This window comes from Struthio camelus, chromosome 8, assembly GCF_040807025.1.
Source record: "Struthio camelus isolate bStrCam1 chromosome 8, bStrCam1.hap1, whole genome shotgun sequence".
NCBI lineage: Eukaryota > Metazoa > Chordata > Aves > Struthioniformes > Struthionidae > Struthio > Struthio camelus.
In genome coordinates, this window is record NC_090949.1 from 22,730,947 (window position 1) to 22,749,218 (window position 18,272).

General features: G+C 40.6%; 1 protein-coding gene across 29 annotated transcripts in view; it reads right to left on the bottom strand.

Moving 5' to 3' along the window:
- The window catches only part of ADGRL2 (adhesion G protein-coupled receptor L2), a 391,390-nt gene that overhangs the window by 154,918 nt on the left and 218,200 nt on the right, over positions 1-18,272 (bottom strand). For 13 of the 29 annotated variants that reach the window (XM_068952716.1, XM_068952705.1, XM_068952704.1 and 10 more), the window contains exon 1: positions 4,306-5,102. The exons of 2 other annotated variants lie outside the window; for them this stretch is intronic. The gene's annotated coding sequence lies outside the window, so the exon portion shown is untranslated. Of the gene's footprint in view, positions 1-220; positions 401-3,420; positions 3,598-3,622; positions 3,687-4,305; positions 5,104-18,272 lie in introns of those variants that run through there. 14 more of the 29 variants (XM_068952711.1, XM_068952710.1, XM_068952723.1 and 11 more) reach the window with 8 other exon arrangements.

Consider the following 18,272-nt stretch of genomic DNA (forward strand, 5'->3'; position numbering starts at 1 on the left):
CAGACAGCTTTTCAGTTTTAAAGCTGTGCATAAATACTTAAAAAAGCTGAATTTCTTGCAATTTTGAACCACTTTTGTACATCACAAATACAACATCAATCGTTCAAAACGCTTCGAAAGAGTCCTGTTTAACACGACATCCCCAAGTAGCACGCCTGACGATAAATTTCACTAACCTATGCTCTAAAGTATGTTGCTTTGTAACTGACTGCTTGCCTACCTATGCATGAACATGATTTCCATCATACACCAGACGTGCTTTAACGTCTTCTTTTGCAGTTCACCTGGTAAAATCATTAATCGCTTCTTCAAGTTCTTGTATTAGCAGTCATCCACATATATTCCTCAACGGAAATGCAGAGAGGACATACAACAATTTTTAACATGAAAATATCTTCAAGTGATTATTAGTAAAATTATTTTTTGTATTAGGCACAGTGCTATTCTCACCAAAAATTGTACTAAAATATATATATATTCATACATGCACATCAACATCTTCAATGAATAGAGGATGAGCAAAGGCTTGGAAATACATAAAATTTTTAGGCCAAACTTCAGCAAAAAAACTGTGACCAGTTTTTTACCCTTTTCTAAATATCACACAGCTCTTTATATTGGAGCAACATTATCATCTGTACGAATTTATGATTCACCATATAAAAATATATTGCAAATACAACTTTGACAAATATTTTGCCTAACTGGAGGTTTACCTTTGTAACATACAAGAGAAACCTACGCAGCTTAAAAAAAAGCTGTAATTCGTGACTGTACTATTCTTTATCTGACTGCACCATTTTAAAAAGTTTAATATTAATCAGAATGTCACTTCTACATGAGAATTTTCAGTAATAATTATCATTTAATACCTATTACTAACCATAAAAACTACACACTTCCAAGACTCTATACTACCTTGTTTATTTAAATTTTAATAAGATGCTTTCTTACTAGAGATTAGAATTCCTCTCTGAGTAACCCCCTTTCCTGACTTTAAGCATTAAAAGCAATAAGAGATAAATAAAACATGGGAAAGCTTCTGAACTGATCAAATAAGGACTAACTAAGCAAACTTTGGTTTTTTTTAAAGCTCTCCGCTTGCTCATTTTAAGGAAGGAAACACCCAGAAGCATGGTGTTAATGTCTCTGCTGATTGTGAAAATTGCAGCAATAAAAACTCCAACTGCTTGACTTAAATTAAGACTTGCAAGACTACATGTGAGATCTGTATCTTTACATTAGTTTTTATAACATTTGGAAGTTTGGCTGCCTGCTTTGATGTTGGTCTATTAATGAGCAGGGGAGCCAAAAGCCAGAAAAAATGTTTACTGGAAATTCTCAAGTCAAAACCTGAAGTAATTGGTTTGTTCTACCCCACATGATTCAATATCCTGATTCCCCCAACTACCAGCTCCCAGAGCTATCCAAGCGTCTACATTTTTTTTGCTGTTGCCAACACATAGTAACCCACAGTGATTGAAAATGGCAGCTGAAGTGCTGCTGCAGCACATTAATTTTTCCCTAAGTGGTCCCATTTTATCATCTGAATGTTGAAAATCTCCTTTCCACTACAGTCTTTACCTTCAGAGATTTGCCGAATTTGGGGCTGCCATCATAGACGGAAGTGCAACATTTTCAAGACAATTTTTAGATTATCCCTAATAGCTCCAAAGGATAATGCGCTTTCTTTACAGCGCTGTGCATTCAAAGCAGACTAGTTAACAGCAACTTAAGTGTGATAATGGCAATTACATCAATACGTTCCTTTTTTACCACCAAAAGGTACAGCTTCAGACAGATGATGACATTAGGTAAATAAACTGCTGAAAATTACCCCAAAGTAATGACACACAATTTTAGGACCAATAAAAACATCTATCTACAAAATACCCAAATGTTCTTGTCCATTTAACAGAAATCTGTATAAATTATTTAATTAACTGCAGGGTTTTTTGCAGTTACTCCATATATACTCTGTTTCTTTATTAAATGGAAGTAAAAGCAAAACATTAAGTGAAGACATTCCACAATAAAGGCATATCATCCCCATGCTAAAAAACAAAAATAACATCAATAAAGAACCCACAGAAACTATCAAATGAAGGAATAAAAAAAAAAAAAAAAGCCCAGAGCACCCAAACCCCTACAGATCAGGTACTTAAATGCACTTCTTCAAAACACAAAATATGTATTTCAGTATCTACATCATTCAACTAAAAGGTTTGGGGCACAGGAAGGTTTTTTTGCTAGAAATAGCAACCAGAATACAGTCCCTAAGAAGCATCTGGTGCCTGGAAAAGGTCCCAACTTATTGACAGATAACTGGTTTTTGCTGGGGTTTTGGTTTGCTAGATTATGAATATTGATTTGCAAAGATAATAAAAGGGTAGGCCGAGCCACATCTCCTTTCAGATGCGAGGAAACAGTAACAAATGAATAAAAAGACTGTGCAAATATTTACAGTAATGTAAAACAACTTAAAACACAAGTAATATTTTGCACTACCACCAAAACAGCAGGCCTGCCACATTTATTTTTTATTTATTTATTATAAGGCAATAGTAATTACAAATTAAGTTATCTTAGCAAACTCGGTATAACTGATTAAATGAAATTACAATACTCCTTTTCACTTTTTTTAGGATAAAAGGAAAGGGAAGCATATGGCTAGTGGTCATCAAACTTCTTTCAAAACTCTCCATAAAAATATCTATTATCCTAGTCTACCCATTAAGGAGAAAAGTACGTTTGTTTCAAAGGTTTGGAACTGAGAGGTTTTTTATTACAAGATTCATTTGTTTTCTGAAGTAATTAGAAGGTCTTTCCTATTCAGGCCCCTAATGCAATAATGTGTAGGCCATACCCAAAGCATGAGTCCAGTAGAAAAGGTTTTCTAAACCCTGCTAGCAGAGAGGAGACATCAGATACCACGCAACAGAGCCTGTCATAAAAGGTCACTTTTTTTTCTTGGAACAAACCATTAATCAATAGAGTGTAATTGTCTGAGCGCTTGCAAGGGCTCTGCAGCGGGCAGACCTTGCTTTTCACTCGCATAATTGCAAAACAGCAAAAGTTCAGAAACATAACCCAAATCCACCTCCCCATTTTACCCCTTTACAATTCCCACTGCCCTTTGGGCCTCTGCTTGGAAGCAAATGGAAGACAAGCTGAAGTTTTCTCAATTGAGCTGGGGCTAGGAAACCTTTGATATGCTAATCCCCTCCTTCAAACGGTAAGAATTCACACTTGCATTAATTCAAACAATTTGTGCAGAATGATGCGAAATGGCACCTCGCTTAGCGGCAAGCAACAAAAGCAGGGAACGAGAGCGGCTGCGGAGAGCAAACAGCAGGACATTTGTTCCGCAGGACTCCCTCCGCGGCGCGCAGGGGCACTCCTGCGCAAAGCGAAACACACCTGGGCACCAGCAGAGCTCTCCACTTTCTGACAAGCCCCGTCCAAACCCCAGCGAGATTAGCAGAGACTAACAACAAGATGTTATTTTTAGAGCCAGACACAGCAACGGTGCCTCATGCCATACTCTGTTTTCTGTCTCCAGATGGCCCCAGTTTTCTACATGTGAAAATAAATAGAAATTTTAAAAAAAAGTTGTTCTCACTCCACGACCGACAAAGGGCAATTTATTCCCCTCCGAAAGCCTCTCCCCTGCGCACGCCCGGGCTGGACGCTCGGCCGAGTCATAAAAATAAATCCGCAACAGGTAATTATTTACTAAATGGATGCAACTTTCCCCGTTGTGCAACGCGCGCCGGGGAGCGCCGAGGGCCGGCGGGGCCTGCTGCGCGGGCGGCTCCGCGGCCCCGGCCTCCGCTCCGGCTCCGCGGGCGGCTCCGCGCCGGGCCGCGGTCCCGCCGGCCGCGCTAACGGGACGCGCCCGGCCCCCCCGCGGGCCCCCCGCGGCCGGCTCGGGGGCAGGAGGCGGCGCCGGGCAGCTCCGCGGCCGCGGCCGCCGGGGGGAGGCAGGCGAGGGCCCTGCGCCCGGCCGCCCTCCTCCTCCTCCTCCTCCGGCCCGAGCGGCGGGTCCGCACCGCCCCCCCCCCCGCGCTGCGCTGCGCGGGCTGTGCGCGCCCCGCGGAGGGGTGCCCCTGCCCCGTCTGGCCGCGGGGCGCCGGCGAGGCAGGGGCGGCAGCCGCAGGGGAAACGCGGGGGGGGCGGCGGCGGCCTTGGGCATCGCCAAAGCAAGGCGGACCCGAAAGTAAGTGTTTCCCCGCGGCCGGCTCGCCAGGGAAGCGGCTGCGGGGGGGAAACGGCGGCAACGTTGTTGCGCCGAGCGCTGCTCACCTGGGTGCCGGAGCCGGCGGCGGGCCGGGGTCTCTGCGCCGAGCGGCGGGGCGGAGCGCGCCCGCGGCAGCCGTCCGGGGAGCGGGAGCGGGCGCGGGGGGCGCAGCGGCGGGCGGGCGGCCGGCTCTGCGGCTCGGCGGGCTGGGACGAGGCGGAAGGCAGCTTCTCCTCCCCGCAGCCAGCCGGCAGGCTTTTTTACGGTTAAGTCAACATTTTCCTGCAGTTTCCAACACTCCGCTCCGCACGAAACGTATGGTATCGCCAGGCTCCCCCTCACACACAGACACACACACACACACACACGCAAAAATTAAATTAAATTAATTAAAAAAAAATCGAGGGGACGATAGATGCAGCGCGCGATGTATGTGGTCAGCCTTTGGAGTCCTTTTTATGCAACGATCACGAGAAGGGAAATCGAGGCGATGCCAGCAGCAGGAGTAGCGGGGAACAACTCAAAAATTTTACAATGAAAACCCCCCTCCTCTGTGTCTCTGTCGTTCGCATCGACCTAATTTACATCTCCCTGGATGACATTCTGGCCTCTGGCATGATACAGGTCCAGCCCCTCCTCAAATTTCTCATCTTCCTCTCGATGCTGCTGCCCCGTGATCGAGTGGAGACCTGGAGCCAGGCGCTGAGCTAGTAACGCACACAGCAATGGAAAAACGCAATACATACACACCAAAAAAAAAATCCCAATGAATTGTATTGCAACCTCCTTTTTGCTCATGCACCTCTCCGTGTGTGACTGGGGATTGCGAAGTCCTGACACAGACTCTCCGCTGGCTCTGAACTGGAGTCACCTCCAGCCGCCTCCTCCTCCAATCTCCACCCCCTGTCTCCACTCCCCACCCCTGGGCTCAGCTAATCATATAAACATATTATCACGTAGCGCAGCACCAGCGAAGGACAAAAATCTCTCCCTGCCTGCTTTTTCCTTTTCCCCTCTCCCCCCCTCCCAACCCGCCGTTTCTTCCAGCACGCGGAGGGGGGAGGATTTAAGGCAAATAAAAAATGAGCGGCCGCTCAGCACAAAACGTGAAGCAGCAGCGTCTCCGCCCGCGCTGCTCCCCGCGGCCGCGGCGCCGCTGGCGGGGGGCGCGTAGCGCCGCGGCCGCCCGCGGAGCCGCCGCCGCCGCGGAGCCGCCGGGCGCCCCTGCCTGGCGCCTCCGGCCCGGCCCGGCTCGGCCCGGCTGGGGCCTCCCGCCCGCCCGCCCTGCGGGCTCGCTGCGCGCCGGCAGGCGTCTCCGCCGCGCTGCGCCGGGGCCGCGACTTCCTGCGCGGCCGCGCAGCGCTCCCGCGCCCGGAAACTTGCGCGGCGCGGCCCGCGCTGCGGCGGCGAAGGGGGCGGGGAGGGGGCTGCGGGCCCGGGGCCGCTTCCCTCCCTCCCTGCACCGACAAATATTTCGCCAGGTCGGGCGACTGCCGGCGGGGCGGAGCGGAGCGGAGCGGAGCGGAGCGAGGACCACGGCGCGCGGGGGGCGCTTCTGGCCCTGCCGTCCCGCGCGCTGAAATTGCGCTGCTCTTGTCCGCTGAGCGCGTTTCCTCGCGCCTCTCGCTTACCCGCGCCAGCCGTCAGAGACAGCAATCCAGAGCACAGCCCTACGTTAGGGAAAACATGTCAGGACAGGGTAAACAACACTTGGAAACGATTTAAAGGATACTGAGTTGATTCATTCATGTGCTCAAATATAAAACACAGTCGAGTAGCGCAGTTGCATTCTTTCCAAAAGTCGTATCTTAAAAATGAGGGCTCCCCCCCTCCCCCCCACTCTCTCTGTACTGATGCAAAACACTGAGGAGCCGTTCTGACCTTTCAGGATGTGCAGCATGACAAATTTCTGACTCTCAAGGTCAGCGAGAAGCAGCCGGGCATTAGCAAGTGCTTGTTTCTGCAGGGGAACGGCGTGGGCAGGCCCTGGGAGGGACAGCAGGCCCCGGGGCTGCGGGGAAAGGCAACCCCGAGCTCCCGCGCACGTTCCCATCCGGTCACTTCTTTGTGAGGGCTGCTCTAAATTAGCGCAAGGCTGCAATGGCCATAGGGGAAACAGAGGTACAGCCAATGATCAAAGCAGCACAGACCTGTCCTGGTAATTTCTCCCTTATTTTTAGCTATTCCTCCCTTTTCTGGCTGCAACGGTGGAATAAAAGCCCTCTCAACTGAATCTACCCACAGAATCACTGGCACAAGACAGGACCACTCAGGGCTTGTTAAGCTCTTTTAGGTCCAAAGCATATTGACAATTCGGCTTAAAACACCCACACCGCACCAGGAAATCGGGATCGTTACCTTTGTTAATGACAATGATTTTTTTTTAACTTTATTTCAACCTCTTTGCATACCTGTGCCATTAGTGTTACTGTTTAGGAAATTTTAACATGTATGGCAGCAGCATGGCACATTTAAAAGGAAACCGAATCATTTAAAACCTTGCCATATGAGATATTAAGAATGATAGAGCTGGTCCAGAGCTCTTCAAAACAACATTCAACCTTCTACGGTGCTAACAACAATTGCAGAGGTTAGCAACTAAAAATCACTGAAATGCAGGCCCTAGCCTTGCTGACCTTCCTCAGCCCTCAGGACCTGCGGGGGGGAGCAGGCAGAGCAGCCCCAGGTTCTCCGGGCCAAAGGAGGCATCTTCCTATACTCTGGATTCAGCCTTCCTGAGGCCACTTTCAGCTGGGTTAAATCTGCACACCACCTCAAAACCAAACTCAGCATGGGAGGACAGAAGACCATGTGTCTGTGTGATAGTTTTGTACCTACTATATATAGTTAAAAGTAAAAAGTACGAGTTACTGAGAGTGGCAAAGGTAGCAAAAGAGCAGGTTCTCTGTTTTTTGTTTCGTATTTTTAAGTCCTTTGTGTACTCCCGGTATAGCTGATTGTCCTTTTGTGCTGCAAATAGAAATATCATTATAGAACCTTAAATAACCCTTAGGTATTCTAATGGAATTAAATCATAAAGGCTTTTTAATGTATTTTATTAGAAACTGATTTTCACTGAGAGGATTGGATGCATCTGTTTTGGAGACATTCTTATAAATGTAAAGATATAAATAAGCAATTAGATATCATTTTACCGTAGCTGTACTACATATCTTTAACACTCATATTCAACTGCCTGCCAAAAAAATGCAACTGCAGTGGTAGCCCTGAACTAATAGCCTTTTTCTCAGTTGATGAGAGCAGGATTTAGCCAGAAAACAGTCAAGAGTACAACAAGAATTATGTGGGGTTGGCAGTTTTCCTTTGAGAGGAAGTGAGAGAGAGGAATTCTTCTGTTTGGAGCAAAAAGTCTACAAGTTTCAGTAAGATTTCAAACATCCTCTCTCTCCCCCCTGCCCCCCACCTGAACAGAACTGCAAAACTGGGCCTTTTCTTAATGTTTGCGGAAGTGGAAGGAGATTCACCCACATGGATTCAGCTGCAGGACTGAAGTCTGTTCTCTCCCTTTTCAGCAAGAGCTTCAGGAATCACATTTCTTTCTACATGCAGAGATGGAGTTTTACAACTCTTGAGTTGTAAAACTGAGTTTTAACAATTGGTAAAACGCACATAGAGACCTTTCGGCATTTGTTTTGAAAATACGCACCTCCATTAATTCTCACTAAATCCTGATTAAAATATACGAATATTTTGCAGAAGGGTATCTTGTTTTGGCAAGTAAAATATTATTATTAAAGCAATTAATTTTATTGCACGGGAATTGTCATCTATTTCTTTAAAACAGAAAAATTGCACACACACAGACCCATAGCATACTTGAACTCAATTCTTTATATCTTATTCAGCCAAAATTATTGCCAGACTTGAATATTAAGATACAAAGGAATTATGACAAATCAAATTTATTTTCACCATAAAGATTGCTTAACTATTTGCTTTTTTGCTGTATTCCTCCAAAAATATTTATCTCAATCCACATCGATACCACAAGTAGATACAGACAAGTAGATTTTCCTTAAAATCTTGCTTCACCGCAACATTGCAAAATACTTACCTTGAAAAGACTACAAGAAATTTTATGATCCTAGCAAAATCATTTGTTAATATGTTTATCAACCCACTTCACTAATGTTAGGTTTTGTAATGTTTCATGTTAAGCTGTATATTCTGTGTGTCTTTCTCTCAGATTACTTTGACAACCTTGCTGGATCCTTGAAAAACTAAAAGCAAATTTATAGTCAATTTTGAAACAATCACAAGAACTGTAGACCAGTGTTTCTAGGGACCAGTGTTTCTAGGGACATGCATGACAGTAACAACTGGAAAAGATTTAACTGTCAGCTGTGTACTTGGAGAAGGTGCATCTGAAAAAGATGATTTAACCTACAGCAAAAATTAGCCAAATTGTGACGTCTGTAATACGATCTTGTTGACCCCACTAGAGATTTTTTGCCATAGAATTGCAGCTTACATCTGCCTATTCTTGAAAAAGATTAATTTAAAATGCTTTAATATCTTGATAAATAATTTTTATATTGCCCTGAGCGTTAGTTCCCCCATGAGAAAAGGTTTACGCAGGTTTTATGCAACCTATTTTTTTACTCCTGGAGTTTTATGAAATGATTGAACTTTAAATATTAGCAACTGACATTTCCTCCTATATGTACACACTCCCGTGAATAATGTATCAATGAACGTATAATTGGATGCAATATAAGCAAAGACTGACAGGAGAGATTATATATGTGTAGTACAGAAGCATCAACCTAAAATTGGCATAATGTAAAGACATGGTCTAATTTGGCACACGGAAAAGTAACAAACCATTACATGATTTCACCATTTCAACACAAAACTGAACAGGCCAGATTTTGCTTGTTTCATCTAGGGAAAGCTCCAATTAATTTTGCAGACAAATTTGTATAAATAAAGTTCGCATGATATAACCCAAAATACGAACTATCTATCTAGTCTATTGTCTTAAGCCTTTGGAAATATATCTTGACAATTACCGGTCTTTTAAACTAAGTAATTGATTTTAGTGTCACTTGAGAAAAAAAATGAAGCCCATCAATAAAATAAGAGAATTCTGCAGCTGTTCCTAACAAATAAATGTAATATGAATTTGCATTATACATAGTTTACTTTGCTAATCAATTTTAATGACTCATAATCTATATTATTATTTAAGAAATGGCAAAATCATTGACTTACTCATAACACTTGCTAATTGTTTTTAAAAATAAATTCTACACATGACTAAGGAAACACCCATTTCCATTTGTTTTATGTTAAATCAACATCTAACCACTCATGGTGATTTCATTCAAAGAAAACAGAAGGAACACATTAGCTGTGTGGTTAAAGAGATTGATGGGCTTCAAACATTTTAACCATGGATGTTTTTTTTCCAACTGTAGAAACTCATGTTTTTAATTTAAATAGCTTCAAGAAAATGAAGAGCATTTTATTCAACAAGGCTGTTGTTTCTTGTTTCTTAGACAGAAATTAATTTAATTTTGTTTAATTAAGTAGTATTAGAAACAACTTTGTTCAGAGAGAATGCAGCTATGACACAAAAGCATGTGTATTCCATATTAACTACGTATTCTGATACAGGATTTTTGTATCACATTAATCCATTATAAAAGATCAATAAGATTTTTACCAGTGAATTTAGATGCAGGGTTTTTTACGTTCATGCTAAGACGTTGCAGTTGTTTCTCCATTCTCTGAAAAGCAAATCTGGGGGAGCAATGGAGCTCTGTGTTATTGTAGAAGGACATTCCTTGCTTTGGGTGTTTATTAGTGTTTGCTGGTGGAGAAAAGTTGCAATCTAATTCCACAGGCATTTTTGAAGGCCAAAGAGTTTTCAGGATTGAGCTGTTAGGATTCATGTAGCAGAACACGTTTAAAAAAATGACGAGTACAATTCCCTGTTATCATATGAACAGCTCAGTACAGAAGCTGAAATGATGATACCATGAAAAGAACTACGGTGCTGAGCTTTTCGGGGAAGAGAGATATCCATGAGATCCCAGTTCTCCAAATAGTTTTGTGCATGTCTAGGTTCCCTTTTCTCCAACTGTTATATCTGTGTAGGCTTACTTCTGCATTTAGGCCACATATAATGGTTTTTTTTTAAGGAAAGAAGCAAGGCCCAAGAGAGTAGTAAGAAATTAAATAGATTTTTCTATTTAAAATAAATGTAGTTTTGCCTGGCAGGTAGGGAGCTCTTTGTCTTCTTCCTCTCATACAGCTCTATATGATATAATTTCCCCTGACTTTCCTATATCTCTGTATCTCTTTTCCTCATGAATTTGCAGGCAGAGAGGTGCCCTGCATCTCAGACTAGCATGTCTGGAGATCGCTGCGTATTCTCACCACCTTCCTCACCTCCTGTTACCCGACTGCTTCATATAACAGTGTGGGAAGATGTGGAGCTGAGTGGGAAAAGGCCTGGATGTCTGTGCTGAATGCCTCTACTTCTTATGGTCTGCTTTATCAAGCTTCGGGTGCAGATCTAGAACTGACATCCACTAGAGAGTGCTTTTAACTACAGTATTACCTACAGCAGCTGACTGCTCTATCATGCTGATAGTATACCACAAAATGAAAGGTGATGGAAAGAAGATGAACAAAGCGTGGCACATTCAAAGGAGAACTATTGCATTTCCAAGTATGAATCCATGAAGCCTTTTCTCTTCTACCTATGAGTCTAATATCGACATCCTACACACTATTAAAATCCATGTTCTTAACTGTGTAATTTTTACATAGGCCAAGACTTTTGGAGTTATTCATCTTTATCTTCACAGCTGTACAAACCCATAAAGATTTAGATGCCTGAGTAGGGGGTAAGGTTGAGTTTCCTTTCCTCAGAATAGTCACAAGATAAAATACGTCAAAATCTTGGACCACCGACCAGAACTCAGGCCTCTCCATTCTAGTTGACTGCCCAAATCATTAAGCTACAGAGTCATGTTCCCTCTGGGGCTCTCACTTTCTGGCCCAGTGAATCCTGAATTATTTTCTGCCTGGTGCACAGCTTTAACAGGAGAAGGGGAGAATACCTCCATCTCCGATCAGGCTGTGGGTTAGAGAACTCCACAGCTGGGGAGAAACATGCATTTGAATCCCTTCAGGCAGAGGGGAGAACTGATCCTGTTTCACGTACTCTGGACAGGTCTCTAACTACTGCTTATAGAATAAAGAAACACCTTTACATGACAGTAGTGGTTACCACTGGATTTAGTGAGAGCGTAGCTGTGTTAGTGGGTGTCAGGTACTCTTAGATCATGACTATTACCATTAAGCGCTCAGTTTTATTTTATAGACAGCCTTAGCAATAATGTGAGCACAAAGCCCCCTAGTCTGCTTTGTCTTGACTGAAGCAGTGCTCGGCATGATGAGAGTTAGAGCTGTAGGAAAATTTAATACAAAAACATGGAAGTGCCTACTGAACATAGACGTCCTATCCAGGTAGGTAGCACTGAAGCAGAGGTTCTTCTAAATGGGGGGGCTTAAATCCGTTCTGCATTTCTCTTCAGGAGTCTAGTTGTTAGATTCTACCCAATGCCTACATAGAAGTTTATTCCATAGTCGCAATAATCAAGTTCAGAGATATGGTACTAGATTATGAACATGAAATAACAGGGTGGTCATGATCAATCATGAACGGACAAGAATCTCCCACGGCGTCTTCCTCACCTCGTGACTGCAGCTTTCCCATTTCCTTATCAAAAAGCAGGGTATGAGAGCTATATTTACTCCCAAGCTTGTGTATTCCAGTTCACATTTACCATGTTTCCCATGTGCCACCAGGTGTTATTCTGTAAGAACAAGTGGTTTTTTATTTAAAATTTTCAACTAGTAGCTTTAATCAAGACACTGTATTAATGGTGCTTTATGTCCATGTCATCTGGTTCTGCTTCTCCGTTTCCCATGCCACTCTGGAAGTACTCATAACCTCAGCTGATTGGCTATACTTGCTTTGATTTTGTTCTGTGGTTTGAGCCAAGGAACTGGTCCCGTCTATTTTTTTACAAGAATATATTTTTCCTCTTGGTACTGATTGCTATTGAAATGCTGACAGTTATGCGATTGACTCCCTCTGGAGCAGACACCAGAGATGCATCATGGATCACTGGTCAGAAAGCCTGGAAAGAGCAGCAAAGTCAGGTCCCGCCTCCCCATCCCCTCTGTACATCGCTACTGCTTTGCCATCCATCTCAGCTGGCATGGACAAAGGATGGAGAGAGAGACCCAGATTTGTTCCCAGGCTTATATCTTCTAGTTCACATTTTGTCATGCTTGTGTTACACTGCCAGGTGTAACTCTGGCAGCTGTAAGAACAGTCATTTTCCTTCACCGAAACTGCCTATGAAAGCCTGCGTTTCAGTAATGATGTGTCATACGTTACAAACACCTGCAGCACATGGGAATTAATATCACTAAAGTATAGGGATCAAAGATATCCCACCTTTTTTTCTTTAATTAAATTATCATTTACTTCTGACAGACCTCGATGTTTTTGACAAATAGTATTTGAATCTGATTGAAGGTATGGTTACGCCTTTCGAAAAACACTGCAGTCAAAGAATGGTATTACTACCATGCTACTGTCGTAAGGAACATCGATTGACTGCTTAGTACTGCTGCTAATTATAAATATTAAAATATATTCAATTATTAATTAAGATGCTGTTTCCCATCCCACTAAGAGCACTGGCTGCTGTCTGTTGAATAATCAACGCCAAAATGTGATCTTTTTAAATTATATCCAATGTATCTGGTAATCACAGTACTATATTAAATATATCAGTGAGGCAACATACTTGCACTTTTATTGCATGCTTGGAAAGCAAAATGAGAACTCTGCGTGCTAGAATTAGTTTTTGCAGTTACCATTTCCACAGGAATGGGAGAATTTCCTGTGTATGCAATCACTGAATCTTACTGAAGAATAAACCACAAATTTGCACTGTACCATTTAGGTGCCCACTTTTGCCTTTCTCTTGTCTCTTGCTGTCCCCTCTCCACATAGCTTCACAGCTTTAATTTGCTTTCTTTAGAATTTTTGCTGGTAGTAAAATAAATGTCCAAATTCCCTATCACTTCTATATATTAATATAATTCCCTCTCAAACAGAGCTCATTGAAATTAGCACTGGTAAAAGGTGAGATACATAGTCATACAGCTATTTACATAAATTCCATTCACCTTTATGCAGGCCAAGTTTTAATGCAAAGTATCTAGAACTGCAGGTAATTTTAGCCCAAGCAAAACAGCACATAAGCTACATCTGACTTCCCAAAGGTTGTACCTTTTTTAATGAACAGACTGTCTGAAAATTTTCTGTAGGAAATATTTTTAGCATTGTATTTTTTATGAATAAAGATTTAATTTAACTTAACCTTCTATATATTTTAACTTTGCCTTTTAGTGCAACACAGTTTTGAGTTTCCAAGGAATTTATTGGTCAAAATTGATCACCTTAGAATCCATTATGATAGTAAGCCTTACAAAATAGATCTTTTTTTACAGTGCTAAAGCTAGCAGGTCAGTTCTGTTCTGACTTGCAACTCAATTAATTCATTTTCCAAAGGGTTAGTACATGCATGTTTACTCATTTGTTTCCTTTGGGAAAATCAGTGTCTTTGCAACCAAAAGTTGAAAACAGCGATGCCTTTCTGCCAAAAATCCCACACAACTAGTTCTTTGCAAGTTATATAAATTATATCAGACACCTACTTTAAGATGCAGTAGACGATAATTTATTAGTTTGTGAATAAAATAAACTTTTCAATAAGAACAAGAATCTGAAGTTACTGATAAGATACTGTATACGCTAGACCACAAAGTAAGTTTTATAGAAAAAAGTACGCCAGAAATCAATCTTTTATGCAGCACAAAATTTCTATCAGTTTTAGTAACAAAGATATCTTTCAAATCAGTTGCAATATGCATATTGTTCTGCAGATTATTAGGATGCTAACTGCAAAAAAGAAACCTGTGTAATGCATTAGGTCATAGGTTTAGGGAATGTAGGCATCATCCACTCCCTGTTGTGAAAGACATTTGCTACTAAAAATACAAAGTAAAATCTACTCTGTGCAGGTGCAGATTCTACTTAGCAATGCAGCTCTGCTCATGTAAGTGATGTTTTCCTAAGTAAACAGAAAGAGGAGAGGCAAGGTCGTGAAACTCACAATGCCACATATCTCTCAGAAAAATTACGTTTCACTGTATGGTTTTGCAATTTTAATATATTCCCTGGCATAATGCAACAACACATTATGACTTAGAGCAGTCTCTATTTTTCACAATTTTCCAGTTAATGAAAGTAATGTTTAAATACTCTGAAGTTAGATTATTAACTTCTACAAAATAGAAACAGATGTGTGTCTTAGTATGCCATTAAATTTATGATTTACATAGTACTCTTGAATACAGCTGAGCAGAGGCCAATGATTCTAATTTGCTCTAGATTTACAATAACCTGATCTGGTTTTTGTAAGTACTGAAACACTTTAAACAAAATTAGAAAGCCGTTGTGCTTTGTGTGATTAAAGATGCAGTTCCCTTTAGGGTAATGAGAAGAGTTAGAACATGTTTCTTTCTTTATGGATGTTTCTATTATAAACACGAGTACCATATATTATGTATTTTTGTTACTATTTCCTTGATTTTAATTATAAAATAAACTGATTGAGTTGTACTGGACTTACACTAAAACTATGCCAAAATCTAGCCAAAGAATGCATACAGAGATTCATAAAAATCCTTAAAATTCTTTGGCGGGTCTTAAGGTCTTGCTAGACAAATACTAGTTTCTTATAATTTGCAGAGACCAAAATATCTCTCTGATTTAGAACTACACAACTTAAAGATTTATTTATAAAGCTAATGCATTTCTCAGCCTATTAAACTACGCTAACACACAAAATTTTACAGGACCAACAGTTGGAGGATTCATAGCAATTTAGATCTGGAGATACAGATTTTCTGCATCTAATGGCAGAAATGACAACCAGAATGAGTGTTACAGTTTAAAACACGCGTGTCTATGGGTAGAGATCAAGTTGTATTGTTGCCTCACTAAATATAAAAAATTTTAAAGAGGAAAACAGAGATTAGTGTAAGCAATCTCTTGTAAGTAAAGTAAGTGTAACTAAATGACAGGCAAGAGCAATACCCTGTGAATGAATATTTAAGGCCTGATTTGAAGATTTTGAAAATCAGTAGAAGTTAGGCCTACAGAGATGTATGGATTCAGGGTTGAACTGGAAACGTGGAGGTCTTTCCAAATTCTAATTCATGATTCTAAAAAGGATTTCTTTTGCAGCTGAAGTGTACATCATTTAACATTGTAATTCAGTCTTCACATGGAAAGGTGAAATAGCAAAAAAGTGTAAGCATCTGATTCATAGGGCCATTTTAATAATTATTTTTAAGGCTATCTATCTCAACTACTTTTTGCATCATCTCCCCCAAATCAAATAGATTTTATGAATGTACAAGTGCTGAACCAGGCCTCTCGTTTACATAGTACCTGGAATATAATATTATTTTATCTAGTATATTTTTATTAATATAGTATTTTACATTATGCTTTGAAGCTAATACATGCTCAATATTATATATTCATATTTAATCATACTACAATATATGTATTTATATTTATCTTTACACCAATGAAAATTTTAATATTATTAATCCTTTCATTTTAATTATACGTAATTAACTATCATTAAAACAGGAGCATTACCTTTTAATAAAAATTTAATCATACATTTACTCAAGTACAGGATCCAAATGCTACACATGGCTGAAATGCCTTAAAAGTGATTGAATGCATTCAATTTATTTGGTCACTCACTCTTCCAGCGCACTTAGAGACTGCCATTTTGCTTCACTCAGGAGATCTCTGGGGTAAGATCCCACACTCCTACCTTGTTCTTTGAGCTGGGATCCTGGAGTTAGACAGTTGTAATAGCAACAAATGTATCTCCCAGCCTGTATGCTGCACTAAATTCTGCTTTCAGTTTTACCAGTGCAACCCTTGATAGGTAGAGCATATTGTCCATCACATGTGTTTTTGCATTTGGCTGTGAATTGGCAGAGGGTAGCCCTGGCAGAATTTTTTACCCAGAGAGACAGCTGTGTACATATCTGATTTTAAGAAAGGGTGAGTATCACTATGGATTTTTGCTGAGGGATCTGAAAACAGCAATTGAAGAGTTTGAAAAGATGATAGGAGAAAAAACTTCCATCATACATTGAGGTCAAATTGCATTTAACTAGACTAGTTTTATGGTTTCATCTGAACTTTTCAGGTAATATTTCTATTAAACATATAATTACCCATATAAGAGGCATTAGGCTGACAACAAGAGATTAGTAAATATAGTAGCTAATTCAGGCAAAGTTTAAGTTATGCCTAGGGAAGAATTAGTATTAGAAAATTGTTTGTTTCCTTCTTGAAAAAATGAATATGGATAGGTAATAAATTATTGGTAGGAATGAATGGCATCAAGAATTTGATGCCTCATGCTTATTTTTTTAGCTGTAACTTAAAAGCTGAGGCCCCACTTCTGCAAACACACAGGCATAGGTGAACAAACTTTTGCTGAACTAAGACCATATCCCGCGTCCTACAAATACTTATGCCTGTTAAATCTCATCAACAGTATTAACTGAGATGTCACAGTTAGAAGGGAATGTGTAATCTTATGTCTTGTCTTAAAATTGACGGTGTGTTTTGGAAAAGGAGTTTTTAATTGTTCTGGTAAATTCATACTAACTCACTGATTCCCAGAGTATGGAATTGTGCTTGCAGCAAACTGCCGTTCCCGGAGCCTGTGTGATTAACTGGGAGGCTGGGGGTGAAGCCTGCAGATGAGAATACCATGTGCCTGATGCAGAGCACCTGAAAGGAAAGCTCAAATTTTAATGACAGAGCATGGGATGGTCATTATAGGAATATATCGTATTGATAAAAAGGGAAAACACCTGGTCAACAAAGGTTTTGTAATATTTCTTCATATTGGTTACTTTAAAGTCATATTAAGCTGTCGGAAGACTTTGCTTCATTATGAACACTCTGTTTCTTAAAGATGCTCGATGACTCTGGATGCACTTACCATAATTTATTTTCCAATTGAGAATAGATGCCCAGACTTACTTCTATTGAAGTCGACATTTTTTTTTCCAAAGAGAATTAAATTTAGTTTCCTTTTTGCTCAGAGACTTAGTTACATTTCTTAATTGTCAATTTTCTTCAAACAATTACTTCATGACAACATTTTTAATAAATGAAAATCCAGTACACTATGTGACTCCTTATTTTAAAGCCCAGTCTAAAAACGTTTGTCTGGTGCAATTACTCAGCAACTCAGAATCAGTGGGAATTTCAAGACTGTATTTATATATACTTTTTGAACCTTTCTAATGTGATTTCAAATTACCTAATCCCAATATACATTTATATCTCAAGGGGGATTTTATTTTAAATGTTACTGTGACTGGAAAGCTTCATACATTAGCAAAATATTAACTACAAATACAATGGACCCTTTTCTACTCTTTTCTCTGTATTTCCAGCATTAAAATTGAGCATTAAAATTGACATGGATAAGACAATTCCACAAAGTTCAGAGTGATAATGCGGGCATTTTGCAGTGGCTCTTTTGTTGATCAGTGAAGCTGCACAGGGAAGAGCAGATTTTGACTGTTCAGTTCCTGCCATTCTGATCATTCTTTTCAGCGTAAGACTCAGGTCAGAAATTTTGAATCTCTAAAATCTATAATTACATTTTTTCAGAAAATACCAAAATAGGTATTCTAGTAAAAAATTATAAGAGCGTGTTCTGTCTTCAGATAAGACACTTTTATGCATGCAGAAATAGTCTTTGTTGAAGAGCTTCTGTCTTTATTATTTAATTTCTTTGTGGAGCTTACAGTCAACATGATCCCGTTGAGTTCTTTATTTAATATGTTTCAGAGCACA